Below are 15,065 nucleotides of genomic sequence, written 5' to 3'. Positions count from 1 at the left end.
TTTTGTTCCTGTTATTTTGCACCATTGGCTTTCTCTTGTTCCAAACTGTGACATGTCTATCATTCTGTGTTTAGCACTCAAGAACATAGTGCATCCTACTGCTAGCAGTGGAATGGGCCTGAGATAACCTGTCTCTCGCTGTCAGGGGGTCACCACTATTTATTATACGTGATGATAATGAATATGACTTTTCTATTATTTTGGCACTTATACAGTGCAAGAATAAATGTAGGTGCATTTGATTTTTGTTTGTTTCTTAAATGCCTTCTCGGTTTCCTTGGAATATTTTCTGGGGAAGAATAAGTAATGCATGTTTTAAGTGCATTCCTTGTTATCTGCAATTCCAAATTGTTTACTTATATCTATTTTATGGTGCTACTAATAAGTTAATATGTGGAATAACTGCAATCTAATATGAACACCATCGAGGTAATGAGTATTATCTTACATTCACTTCAGCAATCATGATTTGTTATGTCCACTTCCCATTGTTACCTCTATAAAAATTGTTTACAGTTATTGTGGCGCTCATGGGATAATTCCAAATATTCCATGACCACCATTGTTTCTTACTTAAATTAGTTGATGCATTACTGATTTACAATATTCCCTATGCTTGATGGCCAATGAATTACCCATGTAAGAGAACCTTCACTATAGTATTTCTTGAAATGTGCAGCATTTCTTATTATTACAGTTATTGCAAAATTCAAGTCCCTTATAGTAAATTTGTATCTGCCCTTATGTTTCTGAGACTTCTGCATCTATGGGAAGAGGTGCGTATTCTTCATTTTCCCTATATTTTAATATAATTTGTGCTCTCATTCACAGTCTCAGAATGAAAATTAGTTTTAGAAAAAAAGTCTATCAAAAACATGCCAGCACATATTTTAGTGGGATACCTCTGATATAAAGATTACATTGTCATGAGTTTTTCTGTTAAATGAAAGCTATATTTTTAAACTGAAATTTCAAATTAAAATGTTCTCTTCCTGGAGACTACGGTCAGAGACGTAAAGCAGTCACATTGGACCCAATATGCCTGCCCATACTGTTTTTTTAAAATTAACTTTCTTTGACTTCATAAAAAATCTCTTAATTTGGAATGGGGGGGCAGGAGGGTGGAGGGGAATTATTATGACTTGGCCTAGAGACTCTAAGTTTGCTATGATTTGTTATCTGTGCTGCAAATAAGTGGGGAAATTATAGGGATATGTATTATAAATATCTCCTAGGGTGTGCACGCCCCCATATAGATAGGGTTGCATATACCTAGTTGCCCATTAGAGCAAGGATATCAAAAAGGAGGAATTGGAAAAATGGGCATGCTTCTTGTAGGAAGAGCTTACAACAGTTCCAGGAAGCAATATGGAACTAGGAAAATGAAGGACTATCGTGCTTAAAAGAGATTTGATATGAAAATTGTTGTTTATTTTCCCTACAGCTGAAGCAACCCATCTTGTTGCATCTAGTAGATTCTGCACAGTACACTCAGCAAGATCTTCTATAAATGAATATTTTCAAGAGGGCGAGTTAATGATAAATTTCCAGCCATAAGCTGGATTCCTTTAATTGGCTTAAGCCAGATCTGTAATATTAGCTTTGCATGCTTTTTATGTTCATTGTTTCAATATAGTTTGTGCATGCCATTTCGCTAAAATTTCAGCACAGTTGGTCACTCAGAATGACTTTCAGTTGACTGGCCTTGTGAAACACTTCATGCCATCACTTGTAATTCGTATAGGAATTATATTTTTGCACATTCTGCTGTAGCTGACATGCACCCATGCTTGCAGTCTAAGAAGAAGAGTCTCATTTTCCTTGCAAATAAAACCTTGTGTGCACACTTCACATGAAAGCATAAACATATGTTCCAACAAAAAGGAATAATCCTTAGTCCTGATATAACATTTGTAAACTGGACTGCTACACTTTTAGTGAACTGAATTTAAAAATATATAATGGTACGGTCCTTATCATTATAGCAAACAATAATTTGCTAAGAGACACACCAGAGTAATTACAAATAAAAGAAAGAAAAACCTCTCTGCTTCTTCCTTATAAAGTCTCAGTTCCTTCTTAAAGAATATATAAAGCAGTATGAGATGTAAAACACAGCACCATCAATACAGTCAAAATACCTGTGTATTGCTGCTTAAAACAAGGAACTAATGTTAATGAATAGCACAGAATTGTAATGATTCTTCTTTAAGTGATTGCACATGTCAATTCCACTGTAGGTGTGCGCGTGCTTCGTCCACAGTTGTTGGAGATTTTTCCTTCAGCAGTTCCCGTCAGGGCAGCGTGAACTCCTGGCGCCTCATGCCACTGCTCAAAGGTGTAAAGGGCTCCGCTGCCCCCAACACTCCCCCTCAGTTACTTGCTACCACCCGTAATGGTTATTGGAGCTGTAATCTTTGCATTTCAAAAATCTTCCCTCACCTTCTTGTTTATATAGTTCCTGTCATGTTAGTTTGGCTTAGAGTTGTGTTTCTGTATATAGTTACCAATTAGAATAAGTTTAGTCTAGTTCTTAGGGTAAACTGCTCTCCAGTGCCTGTTTGGGTACTGGGTCTGGTACTGGACTCATGCCACACTCTCCTGGCTTTAAGGGCTGTCACGCCTATGGCAAGCCAATACCAGTCAGCGACCCCCACCCCAGCTGCCTGAAATATCTGGGGGAAGCCCACATAGGTGAAAAATGTCACATTTGTAGAGGATTCAAGCCCTGTTCAAAAAAGGACAGGGTGGCCAGGCTCAAATATTTACTGATGACATCTGCGCTTCGCCCTCCATTAGAACCTTCCTGTTCGGAGCACGTATGAGTTGGTCAGGAGTGCTCCGTCCACTCTAGCTAGCCTCACTGGTACCAAAGAATTCCTCAAAGGATTTGGTACTGGGGCCTTTGAAATCTACAGGCAGGCACTGGGTGCTGCAAAGGATATTGAGGAACACTGAAAGAAGAGCCCCTCCCCCGGCATAACTTCCCTGCAAAGAGGGATTGCTGACTGCCAAGCCTAGGAAGGGCCCATTGAGACCAATCGCAGGATTGGCACAACTCCTACTACTGACGGGTCAACTCCTGGTATTTTGACGGTACTGTCTACATCTGAAGCGCTTGAGGCAGCTTGCAAACTACTGAACTTGTTAGTTCTGGTTTCAACTGTGGAACAAGATTCCCATCAGGCACCAGGAGTGGGCGAGCTGGATTCTCCAGTGCCTGTTCTGGTTCCAGTCACCATTCAGTACCAGTGGCTGCTATGGTTGCAAGGTCTCAGCAGATTCCATCAAAAGGAAAGCCTACAGTGATCTCGCTGTTGCCTCTGTCACCTGATTCAGAACAGGTCTCCCTGATGACATTGGGATCCGCTCCCGCATGGCCAGAGGAAGCAGACTCATTCCCCTTTTCGGATTCTAAGGTCAGATCTTATTCCTCCAGGCTGGAGCAACCTCAGCGGGATGTCTACCCACCTTGGTCCAGATCAATGGCCAGCAAACAGCTGGGTTCCAGCACTGTACCAGTGGCCCTTCTGGAGCCTTTGTGGCATTCCCCCACACTCTGCAGCATTCAGTAGACCCTGGGACATGAGCACCAGTCTCCATTCCCCCTCTGCCGATATTAGTACTGTGCAAGGGGAATTGATTACTCCTGTGCAAGAATTGGACGAGGGTCCCCCTCAACAACCACTGGTCTCTTCTTCTTCATCCCTGGATGAGGCAGTACTTGCAAAGTCTACCTCACCCCCACAAGATGACTTCAGAGTCCACCAGAACATGCTAAAAAATGGTGACTGTGGCTCTGGATAGCCAGCCAGAGAAAGTGCAAGGAAAGTCACACAGGTTGGTGGACATTTTCACCTCTCCTGGACCCTTTAGGGTAGCTATCCCTGTAAATGAGGCAATCCTAGTGCCCACCCTAAGCTTATAGCAGACCCCATCGTCCCTTCCTCTCACAGCTAAAAGTGTGGAAAGGAGATTATATGTGTGGAAAAGTGTGGAAAGGAGATTTTTACAATCACCTGCCTCCAGGTTCCCTGGTAGTGTCTGCTGCAATTGAAAAGGATCAGACCTCAACCCCAAAGGGGAAGAAAGCAAGGAAGCTGTACCTCTTTGTTAGGAAAATGTATTCCACATGAGGGTAACAACTGAGAATCACAAACTAGCAAGTTCTTCTTGGTCAGTATGATTTTAACCCAGGGGTCGGCAACCTTTCAGAAGTGGTGTGCCAAGTCTTCATTCATTCACTTTAATTTAAGGTTTCGCATGCGAGTAATACATTTTAACATTTTTTAGAAGGTTTCTTTCTATAAGTCTATATATGTAAAGTAGTGTCATATGTAAAGTAAACAAGGTTTTCAAAATGTTTAAGAAGCTTCATTTAAAATTAAATTAAAATGCTGATCTTACACCACAGGCCCACTCAGCCCACTGCCAGCCTGGGGTTCCGTTCACCTAGGCCGGCAGCAAGCTGAGCGGGGCCTGCGGCCGGGACCCTGGCTGGCAAGGGGCTGGCAGGCAGAACCCCAGACCGGCAGCGGGCTGAGCAGGGCCGGCAGCCAGGACCCCAGACTGGCAGTGGGCTGAGCAGCTCAGCCTGCTGCCACTCAGCCCGCCGCCGGTCTGGGGTTCAGTCTGCCGACTCCTGCCAGCCAGGGTTCCAGCTGCCAGCGCTGCTCAGCCCGCTGCCGGTCTGAGATCCCAGCCCTGCCCAAATAGAGTGGGTACCTGCCTTCTCCCTGGTTCTAGCCCATTCTCTTCCCCTCTCTCTATACTGAGCTCAGGATGGGAGTGCACTGAGCACAGGGCTGGGGGTGAAGGAGCAGGCTAGGGTCTGGCCAGGATCTAGAATGAGGGAGGGGGCTCAGGGTTGCAGTTTGGGTGTGGAGTGCTTACCTGGGCAGCTCCCATTTGGTGTGAGGGGAGCAGGTGGGAATGTGGGGGAGTGGGGGGGTGCAGAAGCTCCTGTTTAGTGCTCAGGGTGGGGGTGGGAATGTGGGGGGTTCAAGAGTCAGGACATGGGATCTGAGGGGGCTGGGTATGTGTGGGGGGTGCAGAAGTCAGGACAGGGGTCTGGGGGCATGTGAGGGGGGTGTAGGATTCAGAACATGGGGTGTAGGTGGGCTGGGTATGGGTGGGGATAGTGGAGTCATGGCTGGGGTCATGGAGGGGTGCAGGGATCAGGGCAGGAAGCTGGGGTGTGGGAGGGTGCAGGGATCAGGGCAGGGGGCTGGGGTGTGTGTGGAGGGTGTAAGGGTCAGGGCAGAAGGCTGGGGGTGTGGGCTGGGATAGTGGGGTGCTGCTAGCCCCCTGCCCAGAGAGGCTCACGGCAGGGGGCTGGAGGGTATATACCCTGATTCCACCCCCCTTCCCCAAGGCCCCGTCCCCACCTCTTCTCCGCCTCCTCCCGGGAGCAACGAGCGCGCTGCGGCTCCGCTTCTCCTCCTCCCTCTCAAGGGCCATCAGTAGATCGGCAGCAGGGAGGGAGAGGAGGAGGGGCAGGAACCCAGCACGCTGGGGGAAGAGGCATGGGAGGGGGGAGCTTGCCTGCTCTGCAACAGCAGTCAGCACAGGGCCGGAAAGGGGGTGGGGCAGGATTTTTAATGGCACGCTGCTACCTGCCGAGATCCCAGTGTGAGTTTGGCAGTGGGCTGAGCAGGACCGGTGGCTGGGACTCAGCAGGCAGCAGCGTGCCATTAAAAATCGGCTTGCATGCTGTCTTTGGCACGTGTGCCATAGGTTGCCGACCCCTCTTCTAACCTGTGGGAAAGCATCCTGAAGTTAAGGACAAGCTTCCTGACAAGGACAAGCAGGTTTAGTGGCCAGGTCAGCTGCGCAGATGAGCCTGGATGTAGTGGATTCAGTGGCTCATGTTATGGCTTCCGCCATTTCCATGTGTCATTCATCTTCAGTGCAATCGTCATGTTTGCCCCAAAGGTGCAGCAAACCATTCAGGACCTCCCATTCAGAAGCCTTTCATTCTTCTCTAAGAAGTTGGATGAAAGGCTTTGTAGCCTTAAGGACTCAAGAGCAATGCTTAAATCACTGGGGACTTATACACTGGCGATGAAAAGAAAGCCATTCCACGCACAACAGTCCCGTGGTTCCACTTGTTTATGCCTCGTAGCCAGAACTTATTGAGAAAGAAGGGCAGAGGTTGTGAGAGACGGCTGCCTCCTCCACACTGCCTGCTTCATTCAGGCAGACTGGTTCCTCAAAGCATTTATTTTGACTTGTTGCTCGAGAGCAGCCAATCACCTCCCATGATACCGTCCCCTATTTTTACCAACCACCTATCCCACATCCTAAGTGCTTGGTCCTGAATTGCCATGGATCGGTGGGTTCTAAGCATGGTGGAACTGGGTTATGCCCTCCAGTTTACTTCTATTCCTTCTTCCTATCCTCCTTGCCTGTCACTCTTCAGAGACCACTCTCCTGAGAATGTGATACTGTAGGAGATCCAGTCTCCTCTCCTTGTGGGCAACACAGAGGAAGTTCCAATGCCTTTCCGAGAAAAGGAATTCTATTCCTGATACTTTCTGATCTTGAAGGCAAAGGAGGGCCTCAAACTAGACCATTCAGATCACCCTCACAGCTTTTTGTGGCAATCCAGGCAGAATAAAGGGCCACCTGATGTCCACTTAGAGAATCTCCTCCTGGATTATGAGCTGTATTCATCTACACTACTGTTTGGCAGATGCAGAACCTCTGTAGAAAGTGGTGGCTCACTCAGGTAGATCACAGGCAGTTTCTGTGGCCTTTCTGGCCCAGATGCCCATCCTGGACCTGTGTTACAGTGGACCAAAAGCTGGATATGAGTCAACAGTGTGCCCTTGTTGCCAAGAAGGCCAATGGCATTTTGGGATGTATAAGTAGGGGCATTGCCAGCGGATTGAGGGACGTGATCGTTCCCCTCTATTCGACATTGGTGAGGCCTCATCTGGAGTACTGTGTCCAGTTTTGGGCCCCACACTACAAGAAGGATGTGGAAAAATTGGAAAATGTCCAGCGGAGGGCAACAAAAATGATTAGGGGACTGGAACACATGACTTATGAGGAGAGGCTGAGGGAACTGGGATTATTTAGTCTGAGGAAGAGAAGAATGAGGGGGGATTTGATAGCTGCTTTCAACTACTTGAAAGGGGGTTCCAAAGAAAATGGATCTAGTCTGTTCTTAGTGGTAGCTGATGACAGAACAAGGAGTAATGGTCTTGAGTTGCAGTGGTGGAGGTTTAGGTTGGATATTAGGAAAAACTTTTTCACTAAGAGGGTGGTGAAACACTGGAATGTGTTACCTAGGGAAGTGGTGGAATCTCCTTCCTTAGATATTTTTAAGGTCAGGCTTGACAAAGCCCTGGCTGGGATGATTTAGTTGGGGATTGGTCCTGCTTTGAGTAGGGGGTTGGACTAGGTGACCTCCTGAGGTCCCTTCCAACCCTGATATTCTATGATTCTATGGACATTTGTAAAGTGGCAACCTGATCTTCTGTCCACACTTCTATCTCCTGCTATGCCTTCACTCATCAGTCTAGAGACGATGCCAGATTTGGACAAATGGTCCTACAATTTCTGTTCTAGTAGGCTCTGGATATGCCTCCAGCTCAAAATGCTTTTGAGTCACCTGCAGTGGAATAGACATGTGCAATCACTCAAAGGAGAAAAAATGGTTACCTGCCTTTCTCTCTCTACCCTCCTTCCCCTCTCTATCAGAATCTCTCTGGTAGGAAAGAACTGGTGGGTTGGGGGCAACAGGGCTCTTCATACTTGTGAGCAGTGGTGTGAGGCACATGGGGGCATTCACGCTGCCCTGATGGGAACTACTGAGGGAAGAATCTGACAGCTGTGTATGAGGCATGCGCACACCTACAGTGAAATCTGCATCACATCTTAAAGAACAACAGTTAAGGAAAGGTGAGTAAACATTTTGCGTAGACTGCACCTTCACTAGTAGATGGTGCTGTATCCTTATCTTAGTGTTAAGATGTCATCTTGTATGTTGTATGTTGTTATGATGTTGACCTGACCAGGAAGTGAGCAGGGAAATTCAATCCTGTCTGTGTGTTCTGGAGTTGGTACATACAGTGTCCCAATAAATCCTTTCGTTTCTATAAGCGAGTATTATAACTGGAGCCAGCAGCTTCAAGATGGCAAAAGTACTTGTGCCTGAGCAGAAATATACTGATCATGCAGATTAGACTGGAATCTGTGATACTTGGCAGACTTTGAGCTAATGATCTCTGTGAATGACTGGACTAACGAGAAAGCAGCTCAGTACCTAGTAGTGTTTTTGGATGGTGATGTCAAAGCATTTTACCAGCAGCTTCCCAGTGAGGATCATGACTCTTAGAGACCGTTATGCAAACACTTTTACACTGCTGTGAGCGGGGATTCATTTGACCTTTTGAAATTCTGGAAGGAATGGCAAATCAGGAGGAGGCAGGAAGGGGAACCCCACATAGTTATTTGTGTACATTAAGGAGAGTGTTCGATAGATCTTTCTGTGCACCATTCTGGGCAGAAGATGGCTCCAGTGAAGCAGAAACTCCTACACTGAATCTCGAACTGGCGATGCAGAGAGGGGCATATGCCCAGTGTGAAGCCAGGAGAGAACCTATGTGAAAAAAATCAGTTTATAAATGGTTTAGCAAGGTGTGACAGGGTCAGGCCAGATGGCTACAGGACAGTAATAGAAGGCAGATATATTAGCCCCAGGTTAAGTAGGTCCCTTTTCTTTGGGTAAGGTAACGGGGAAGGTTCCAGAACAATCAGGAACCTTCTGGAGACAAATAAGACTGACAGGCTGATTAGAACACCTGCAGCCAATCAAGAAGCTGCTAGAATCAATTAAGGCAGGCTAATCAGGGCACCTGGGTTTAAAAAGGAGCTCACTTCCATTTTTGGTGTGTGTGTGAGGAGCTGGGAGCAAGAGGCACTAGGAGCTGAGAGTGAGAACGCAGAAGGTTGGAGGAATGAGGTGTACAAGCATCATCAGACACCAGGACGAAGGTCCTCTGGTGAGGATAAAGAAGGTGTTAGGAGGAGGCCATGGGGAAGTAACCCAGGGAGTTGTAGCTGTTGCACAGCTGTTCCAGGAGGCACTCTAGATAGCTGCATTCCACAGGGCCCTGGCCTGGAACCCGGAGTAGAGTGCGGGCCCAAGTTCCCCCCAAACCTCCCAACTCCTGGTCAGACACAGGAGGAGTTGACCTGGACTGTGGGTTCATGAAAATGGCCAAACTGAGGGCTTCTGTGAACTCCAAGGCGAGCAAATCTGCCAATAAGCACAAGACCCACCAAGGTAGAGGAGGAACTTTGTCACAAAGGGAACTTCATAACTTGCTGGTGATGTAGGATAGCATTCTGGATAAATCTAAGGACCAGATTATACACAGAGTTCAAAATGTGGAACCAAAATTGGGATTTCCTTAAAGCAGGGGTCGGCAATCTTTCAGAAGTGGTGTGCCAAGTCTTCATTTATTCACTTTAATTTAAGGTTTCATGTGCCAGTACTACATTTTAACATTTTTAAAAGGTCTCTATAAGTCTATATTTTATATAAATAAACTATTGTCATATGTAAAATAAACAAGGTTTTCAAAATGTTTAAGAAGCTTCATTTAAAATTAAATTAAAATGCTGATCTTACACCACAGGCCCACTCAGCCCGCTGCCAGCCTGGGGTTCCGTTCACCTAGGCCGGCAGCAAGCTGAGCGGAGCCTGCGGCCGGGACCCTGGCTGGCAAGGGGCTGGCAGGCAGAACCCCAGACCGGCAGCGGGCTGAGCAGGGCCGGCAGCCAGGACCCCAGACTGGCAGTGGGCTGAGCAGCTCAGCCTGCTGCCACTCAGCCCGCCGCCGGTCTGGGGTTCAGTCTGCCGACTCCTGCCAGCCAGGGTTCCAGCTGCCAGGAGTGTGGAGTGCTTACCTGGGCAGCTCCCATTTGGTGTGAGGGGTGCAGGTGGGAATGTGGGGGTGGGGAGGTTACAGGAGCTCCCATTTGGTGCTCAGGGTGGGGGTGGGAATGTGGTGGGTGCAAGAGTCAAGACATGGAGTGTGAGGGGTCTGGGGGCATTTGTGGGGGGTGCAGGAGTCAGGGCATGAGGTGTGGGGGGGCTGGGTATGGGTGGTAGTGGAGTCAGGGCTGGGGTCATGGGGGGTGCAGGGGTCAGGGCAGGAGGCTGGGGTGTGTGAGGGGTGCGGGGGTTAGGGAGGGCTGGGAGTGTGTGAGGGGGGTGCAGGGATCAGGGCAGAGGGCTGGGGTCTGGGGGGGTGCAGGGATCGGGGCAGAGGGCTGGCGGTGTGGGCTGGAGTCGTGGGATTGCTCCCAGCCCCCTGCCCAGAGCGACTCACAGCAGGGGGCTGGAGGGGATATGCCCTGATTCCACTCCCCTTCCCCACCTCTTCTCCGCCTCCTCCCGGGAGCAGTGAGCGTACTGTGGCTCTGCTTCTCCCTCTCCCTCGCAAGGGCCATCAGCAGATCGGGGGCAGGGAGGGGGAGGAGGAGGGGCAGGAACCCAGCACGCTGTGGGAAGAGGCATGGAAGGGGGAAGCTTGCCTTCTCTGCAGCAGCAGCTGGCGCAGGGCGGGGCAGGCAGAGAAGAGCGGGCCGGGGTGGGCAGGATTTTTAGTGGCACTCTGCTGACTGCTGGGGTCCCAGCATGGATTCGGCAGCGGGCTGAGCAGGGCTGGCATCTGGGACTCGGCAGGCAGCAGCCTGCGATTAAAAATCGGCTCGCGTGCCGTCTTTGGCACGCGTACCATAGGTTGCTGACCCCTGCCTTCAAGGTACCAGCTGTTAATTCCCAGCCTCACAGTGACTCCTTTCTATTTCAAGAAATTAGCACTTCAAGAAATGATTGCTAGTGATCTGGCTAAAAAATTGTAGGATGCCCAAGTGGAAGCTATTCACTGGTATCCCATAGGTCAGAAGAGAGAGACTGTTTCCCAAGTGAGTCCCATGCCGGATGATATTTGTAGGTGATGTGGAGGCAAAGGTAAAGCTACATCAGCAATTGTTAAAATGGCACATGAAGAGGTGGTCATATACTAGTTACTATGTGTCTGCAGACATTGACAGTTAGAAAACCACAATGCTCTTGGATTTAGGATCTGAAATAAGTAGGGTGACCAGATGTCCTGATTTTATAGGGACAGTCCTGATATTTGGGGCTTTTTTTATATATGGGCTTCTATTACCCCCCACTCCCTGTCCCGATTTTTCACACTTGCTGTCTGGTCTAAGGTGAACTAAGTGCTAAAAATTGATGAATATTAATCATCAGCTATCGCATACAACAGGCAGAATCTAGTTCCCTCTGAACTTGGGGTCTCTGCTTACTTTCTGGACTTTTGTTGTGGTGATCAGTATTTCTAGTACTGTTGTATTAGGAGTGGATTTCATCTGAGGGCATCACAAGAACTCTGGGGTGATTATAGAACAGACTTGTCCCAGGACAGTATTTAGATACCTCTACTGTATGTGACTAGGAGAAGGAATGAAACCTGGTGAGCAATTCTTGGGGCCTTAGAGGTGCCTCGACCATGCCTACATGGTGAGAACTTTGAGTAAAAAGGCCTTTGAAGACCAATGTTTAAAAAAGATAAAGCAAATATTGACATTTTGAGATCAAAGTGCTCTTTCCCCCTCCCTGCCCCTCCACCCCCCAAATAAGGAATCTAATATGGGCATACTGAATTATTGTATTGAAATATAAAGATGAAAAACTGCTTAATGGTAAGAATGTTAGTTATACCTGAATAATTAATAATTATGGATAGTGAATAAGTTTAGATGAGGCAAATCTTAGACCAAAGCCTTGGTGGCATGACTGTGGCTTTGCAAATTTTTCTCCTCATATAGATCTGCTTATTTGTTTAAATTATGTTATTGCTGACAGGACAAAAGTAACATGTTGTGCTGGAAGATATTTAGATAAAAGGTACACAAACCTGTAATGACAAAAAATCCTCTTTATTGGGAAAATACAGGAGCAAAGAGACACAGAAACAGAATGGTGTAAACAGCAAAAGTTTTTTAAATTGAAGCTTGTACATGTGTATTGTACCTAAAACAAATGCTTAAATGTGCTTAATGCTGATTGGAGAAAGAATAAGAAATCTATAGTGAGGAAATGTATAAAAAGACTCAAGTGAACAAAGTGTATAAAGGTAAGAGGATCATCTTACCAGCATCTTACAGAGGATAGTATTTCGTGATAACAATGCTGCAGATCACCTGGGGTATAAAAAGACACTGAGTCAGGTATCTAACAGGCTTTTTTTAAGCTGGGCATGGCTGCAGAGGTGAAGCACTGGGTAGTTTCCTGTCTTGTCAAGAAAGGAAAGCACCAGCAAGAAGAGGCAGAACTCCTTTAGGGGAAAATGCCTCAGCTTAGTAAGCCCTGAGAGTTCATACTGATGGACTTGAAAGGCCCACTACCAGAAACACCAGCCGGAAATCGGTATTTGCTTGTAATGTATCACACCTTCTTAAAGTTCATGGTGGCTCAACCACCAAAGGATAAAAGGGGTGAGACAGATATAAATGCATTGATGAAATATGCAGTGGTGAAGTTTGGCCCACCAAGCTGCATCTGTGATGATTGGGGAAGGAATATGAATATGGTGGTTATGCAAAGCTTACTGACAACTGTAGATAACCGAGATGAGGACCAGTGTTGCCCACCCTACAACTAATGAGGTAGTGAAGAGAGCAAACTGCACCATTGGTTCTATGCTTGGAGTCTTAGTGAAGACCAACAAGACTGGGATACAAAGTCATCTTTGATTATCTTTGTCTGTAAACACCAGCCGGCTCTCAACTGTCCATTATTCTCCTTATGAGATTATTTTAGGACTTTGCAAATCCATTCTTCTCTGTGGCTTGATGTTCAGGCAGCAAAAACTGGCAAGGTCTCCTGCACCTAAACAGGTAGGTGATGTGGCAGTGTCTTGTATCAGTGACCTGAGGAGAGCATTGCAGAATGTGGAGGAACAGGTGAGCCAGATGCGAACATACCAGGCACAAGATGCTAGGGAAAAAAAAATACATGCCAGGAAGGAGGGAAGGCATGCTTATTCCTTTTTGGAGGGGACTTTGTCCACTGATGAAGACACTAAATAATTTATCCTTGCTGATATATAATCCAAGAGCCCGAGTGCATCAAGAACTGCTGCATAAATTCATTGAAAGAAAGGGGAAGACAAACACTGAGAATGTTTATGGCAAAGTGTATCTGCCCTTTGTGACTCCCCACAGGAAGCCTTGCAGTCCTACTACATCCTGCCCCCGGACAGCAGCAAAGTGACGGGACAGGTGCAGCAAAGGTGGTCCCTCAGATAAAATGACCTGCAGGTCAGTTTCTGGCTAGGACCAGAGGAGCAAGGAAGGGTGCTCCTTCCTGCCTAAAGGAGCTCGAGGGATAGTCAGAGTTTGTTTCTGGCTACATTTTCTTAAGCTGGGTTTGCAGGGAGAGAAAGGACATAACAACCTTAACCGTGAAATAAGAGTGAAGATAAAGGGGCCAGATAGAAATAGGCTAAGGAAAGAAGCAGCAACTAATTGGATCGAGCCCCACAGGGCTGCTGTTTGTAGGGTCCCTAGATTGGAACCCAGAGTAGTGGGCAGTCCAGGTTCCTCACAGGTTAAGTGCCATAAACCCCAAGAAAGGGAGCCTATTTGGGAGTCTGAGCAAAGGCTGAATTTAAAGGGCCCAAGGCTGGGGCTGAAGACCGTAGCAAAGGCAAAATAGTCTGTTTAGTAATTGGACTCTAATGCCCCGGAAGGGGTTCATTCAGACTTTGTGACTTGGCTCGAGTGCCAGGCCACTGAAGATCTGCCAGGGTCAGTTGGCAGCTTGCAGGGGCATAAGAGAGGACAAAAGGACCATGATACCACGCACAGCCACTTAGACATGCTCAAGAGATGAGTGCCCGTTTACAATGCTCAACAGAGAGCTATTCCCAAGGAATGCAGATGAGGATTTGGCTCCTAATGGGAGCCCAGCTGGGGAGGAGAAATTTCCAGTGTGTTTGAAGGCTGTTGGGGTTACAGGAGAGTGAACAGTGCTCCTGAAAAAGCCTGACTCTCTCAAATCACCCGTTTCTCCAGAGTTATCCTAGACAGATTTCTCTCAGAACCAGAGCTGTGTATATAAGAGCCTGGGTCCTCAACCTCCCAACTAACATAACCCTTCTGGTAGGAGACACTTGTTCCCTAGAAAGACTGCCTTCCACTTTATGTTTTTCTCCAAGCAAATATAAAAGGAGTACTTGTGGCACCTTAGAGACTAACCAATTTATTTGAGCATAAGCTTTCGTGAGCTACAGCTCACGTCATCGGATGCATCGGATGCTCAAATAAATTGGTTAGTCTCTAAGGCGCCACAAGTACTCCTTTTCTTTTTGCGAATACAGACTAACACGGCTGTTACTCTGAAACCTGTCCAAGCAAATATGTACAGCTCCTAGAAGCCGGGGACAGGTAAGTTTTAAGAAAAAGGAAGAGAAGGGGAACAGGGAAAGAAAGAATATGTATGGTTGCAGAGAGATGGCAAATGCAGGAGGAGAGTGTGGCAGTCTCTGTTCAAACTGTCTGCTCTCAAGTTAGAAAGATGTATAGAGGGAGAAAATGGGTGAAATAAAAACAAAACCATTACTTCTTGAAGTTTGCTGGGACAAGGGCACATACCTCTTGGGCCTCCCTTTCCCACTCGGGTAAGATTTTTAAAGAGCATCTTCAGTTTAGTAAGCAGAGGGTAAGAAAAGTAATATTATTATTCTCCTTAAAAGGATTGAAGGATATTGTAGCTTTCTTTGAAAGTGTATTTTATTATTATTTGTATTACCACAGTGCCTAGTCATGGACCAGGACCCCATTGTGCTAAGAGGTATACACTCACAGAACAAAAAGATTATTCCTATCCCAGAGAGATTATAATCTAAATATAACACAGGAGACAACAGATAGATACAGACAAGGAAAAATGTACAATACATTACAATACAATAATTTTTTTTGAGTAGAAGGAAAATTGAGACAGTATTGGTCAGCATCATTGGCAGTGGTAT

General features: G+C 46.8%; 1 protein-coding gene across 3 annotated transcripts in view; it reads left to right on the top strand.

Moving 5' to 3' along the window:
- The window catches only part of CNTN1 (contactin 1), a 432,541-nt gene that overhangs the window by 279,497 nt on the left and 137,979 nt on the right, over nt 1–15,065 (top strand). The window lies entirely within an intron of this gene.

Source organism: Lepidochelys kempii, chromosome 1 (assembly GCF_965140265.1).
Source record: "Lepidochelys kempii isolate rLepKem1 chromosome 1, rLepKem1.hap2, whole genome shotgun sequence".
In the NCBI taxonomy this organism is placed as follows: domain Eukaryota; kingdom Metazoa; phylum Chordata; order Testudines; family Cheloniidae; genus Lepidochelys; species Lepidochelys kempii.
The sequence above is the reverse complement of the archived record's forward strand: the minus strand, read 5'-3'. Positions and strand labels throughout refer to the sequence as shown.